This window comes from Somniosus microcephalus, chromosome 34 (assembly GCF_052327205.1).
Source record: "Somniosus microcephalus isolate GS21.2 chromosome 34, FLI_Smic_1.0, whole genome shotgun sequence".
Taxonomy (NCBI): Eukaryota; Metazoa; Chordata; class Chondrichthyes; order Squaliformes; family Somniosidae; genus Somniosus; species Somniosus microcephalus.
In genome coordinates, this window is record NC_141020.1 from 16,793,473 (window position 1) to 16,797,888 (window position 4,416).

General features: G+C 46.9%; 1 pseudogene; it reads right to left on the reverse strand.

Moving 5' to 3' along the window:
- Positions 1-3,589: 3,589 nt before the first annotated feature.
- LOC147096825 (thioredoxin pseudogene) lies at positions 3,590-4,013 on the reverse strand (annotated as a pseudogene).
- Positions 4,014-4,416: the final 403 nt, after the last annotated feature.

The following is a 4,416-nucleotide window of genomic DNA, read 5'->3' on the forward strand; positions in this document are numbered from 1 at the left end:
TTATTGTTTTTCTTGCTGTTGTGCACAACTGAGTGGCTTGCTAGGCCATTTCAGAGGGCGGTTAAGAGTCAACCACATCACTGTGGGTCTGGAGTCACATATAGGCCAGACCGGGTAATGACGGCAGATTTCTGAAGGACATTAGTGAACCAGATGGGTTTTTAACGACAATCCGGTAGTATTCTAGCTATTCCAGATTTATTGAATTTAAATCCCCCAGCTGCCGTGGTGGGATTATGAACTCATGTCCACTGGATCATTAGTCCAGGCCTCTGGATTATCAGTCCAGTAAGCTAACCACTCTGCTACCGTTCCTGTTCACGGTACGATCGCTGCTGCAGTGAGAAACCATCACTCCCTTTAGCGCTTTTGAGAGGGGCCCATACACCGTCAACCTGCCCATCTTCGACCACTCTTAAGTAGGAGTGGGACAGCTTTGGGAGCAGGTCAGCTACTTTCCCCTTTGGTCAGGATGCAATGCACAATGAGTAGACTAGGCCTATATTCCCTTGAGTTTAGAAGAGAGGTGATCTCATTGAAACATACAAAATTCTTAAGGGGCTTGGCAGGGTAGATGCTGGGAGGCTGTTTCCCCTGGCTGGGGTGTCTAGAACTAGGGGGCATAGTCTCAGAATAAAGGGGTCGGCCATTTAGGACTGAGATGAGAAGAAATTTTTTCACTCAAAGGGTTGTGAATCTTTGGAATTCTCTACCCCAGAGGGCTGTGGAGGCTCAGTTGTTGACAAGGCTGAGAGACAGATAGATTTTTGGATACTAAGGGAATCGAGGGACACGGGGATAAGCCGGGAAGCTGGTGTTGCGTTAGAAGATCAGCCATGATCTAGAGAAGGGGTGCACAAGAGGCACAAATCTTCTGTGAGGATAAACTGTCCCAAAGGATGTAACTGGTAGAATAGATAAGGGAGAACTAGTGGATGTGGTGTATTTGGACTTTCAGAAGGCTTTCGATAAGGTCCCGCATAAGAGATTAGCATGCAAAATTAAAGCACACGGGATTGGGGGCAAGGTACTGACTTGGATAGAGAACTGGTTGGCAGACAGGAAGCAAAGAGTTAGAATAAACGGGTCTTTTTCCGAGTGGCAGGCAGTGACTAGTGGGGTACCGCAGGGATCAGTCCTAGGACCCCAGCTATTCACAATATATATTAATGATCTAGACGAGGGAACTAGATATAATATCTCCAAGTTTGCAGACGGCACAAAGCTGGGTGGGCGTGTGTGCTGTGAGGAAGATGCTGAGAAACTACAGGATGATTTGGACAGGTTGGGTGATTGGGCAGATGCATGGCAGATGCAGTATAATGTGGATAAATGTGAGGTTATCCACTTTGGTGGCAAAAATAGGAAGGCATATTATTATCTGAATGGCAATAGATTGGGAGAAGGGGAAGTGCAACGAGACCTGGGTGTCCTTGTGCACCAGTTGCTGAAGGTAAGCATGCAGGTGCAGCAGGCGGTTAAGAAGGCAAATGGTATGTTGGCCTTCGTAGCAAGAGGGTTCGAGTAGAGGAACAAGGATGTCTTGCTGCAGTTGTACACGGCCTTGGTGAGACCACACCTTGAGTATTGTGTGCAGTTTTGGTCACCTTATCTGAGGAAGGATGTTCTTGCCATGGAGGGAGTGCAGCGAAGATTCACCAGACTTATACCTGGGATGGCAGGAATGATGTATGAGGAGAGATTGGGTCGATTGGGCTTATACTCGCTGGAGTTTAGAAGAATGAGAGGGGATCTCATTGAAACTTATAAAATTCTAACAGGACTAGACAGACTAGATGCAGGAAGGATGTTCCCGATGGCGGGGGAGTCCCGAACCAGGGGTCACAGTCTAAGGATAAGGGGTAAGCCATTTAGGACAGAGATGAGGAGGAATTTCTTCACCCAGAGAGTGGTGAACCTGTGGAATTCTCTACCACAGAAGGCAGTTGAGGCCAATTCATTAAATATATTCAAGAAGGAGTTAGATATATTTCTTAAGGCTAAAGGGATCAAGGGATATGGGGAGAAAGCAGGGACAAGGTACTGAGTTTGGATGATCAGCCATGATCTCATTGAATGGCGGAGCAGGTTCGAGGGGCCGAATGGCAAACTCCTGCTCCTATCTTCTATGTTTTTCTAAAGATAAGGCTAGACCAACGTAGCAACTGGAATGCAAGCACACCATCAGAATCCACAGTCGAGCTCCCTTCCTTCTTGCACCTGGACAGGACATCACTTGTCTGCAGTGTCACAGATTTTACAACCCAATTATTTAATAATTTAAGTTAATTGGCAAAAGAACTGGAGCGGAGATGAGAATTTTTTTAATGCAGCCAGTTGTTATAATTTGGAATGCACTGCCTGAAAGGGCGATGGAAGCATATTCAATAGTAACTTTCAAAATGGAACTGGATATAAAGGGCAAAGCAGAGGGAATGGGACCAATGTTACCCTAATTTTTTTTAGGGTGCACGGTAACTTCAATATTTTGTGCACGTGCGAAATCGCAACAACTTATATTTATATGGTGCTTTTAACGTGGTAAAACATCTCAAGGCGCTTCACAGGAGTGTTATAAAAACAAAATTTGACAACGAGCCACATATGGAGAAATTAGAGCAGATGATCAATAGATTGGTCAAAGAGCATTTTAAGGAGTCTTAAAGGAGGATAGAGAGGCAGAGTGGTTTAGGGAGGAAACTGCAGTGCTTGGGGCCTAAGCAGCTGAAGGCACAGCCACCAATAGTTGAACGATTAAAAATCAGGGATGCTCAAGATGCCAGAATTAAAAGAGCGCAGATATTTCTGGGGGTCGGGTGGGGTGGGGGGGGGTTGTGGTGCAGGAGGAGATTACATGAGGCCATGGAATGATTTGAAAACAAGGATGAGAATTTTTAAATCGAGGCGTTGCTTAACCAGGAGCCAATGTAGGTCAGCGAGCACAGGGGTGATGGGCGAATGGGACTCGGTGCGAGTTAGGACACGGGCAGCCGAGTTTTGGATGACTTCAAGTTTACATAGGGTAGAACGTGGGAGGCCAGCCAGGAGTGTGTTGGAATAGTCAAGTCTAGAGGTAACCAAGGCAAACATAGAAACATAGAAGATAGGAGCAGGAGTCGGCCATTCGGCCCCTCGAGCCTGCTCCGCCATTCAATGAGATCATGGCTGATCATCCAAATTCAGTACCCGGTCCCTGCTTTCTCCCCATATCCCTTGATCCCTTTAGCCTTAAGAAATATATCTAACTCCTTCTTGAATATATTTAATGAATTGGCCTCCACTGCCTTCTGTGGTAGAGAATTCCACAGGTTCACCACTCTCTGGGTGAAGAAATTCCTCCTCATCTCAGTCCTAAATGGCTTACCCCTTATCCTTAAACTATGACCCCTGGTTCTGGACTCCCCGGCCATCGGGAACATCCTTCCTGCATCTAGTCTGTCCAGTCCTGCAAAGCTGGTAAGCGGCCTGCGCGGGCCCTCCAGACATGGGAACTAATTGGATCGCTCTTTCAAAAAAGCCAGCAGGGGCTCGATGGGCCGAATGGCCTCCTTCTGTGCTGTGAGGTTCTATAACATGCAACCATTCGCAAGACAGGTACTTTTAATCGGTTTTTTTTTGCTTGAAACACGTGAGAATTATTTGAGCAGCGTTATCAGGTGGTCTATCTTTTCCCTCTTGGTCCCGGAGAACTCGCCCACCTTCTGCTGGCACCGGTAGAAGTGGAAGGTGGGCATGCAGGTGATGGCCGCAGCCCGGGCCAGAGCTTCCGACTCATCGACGTCCACCTCCACGAAGATGACATCGCGGTGCTGGTTGGCCCGCATCTGGATGAAGGGCTTGACGCTGGCGCAGTTGTTGCACCATCGGGCCGCGAAGAAGACCACCACCAGGGTGTCCTCCTCTTCCTTCAGCAGGGTCTCCAGCTGCCTCCGTGTCCTGATGGGTCTCAGGACCATTATTGCCGCGGCTTCAGCAACTTTTGCGGGACTGGTCCAAAGGGTCAGCCCCACATGTCTCACCTGCAGCCCCGCCCCGATAGTGACATGGACTGAGCGTCATGTGAGCCACGCCTACGACTTGCAATCAACCAACGCCTCTTGGGTCAACTGCAAGAAGCCCAAATGTTTTCTTTTAAAACTTACTGATCTTTCAATCATTTTTCCTTTCTGTAATATAGTACATCTAAAGCAAACACGAATCTAACAAGCAGCCAAGAAGCATCTTGGGCTGAAATATAAATTATTCAATAGCCCATAAAGAGTCTAAAAGAACACCAAACATAAGCCTGCTATTTATGTAAAAGTATCAATACTTTGTAGTACAGCACTTTCAAATAGACTGACCTGTCATAGTAAAATACTGTAATTCACTCATGAAATAGTAGATTGAAAGAAGATGCCACAAAAAGTAGGATAG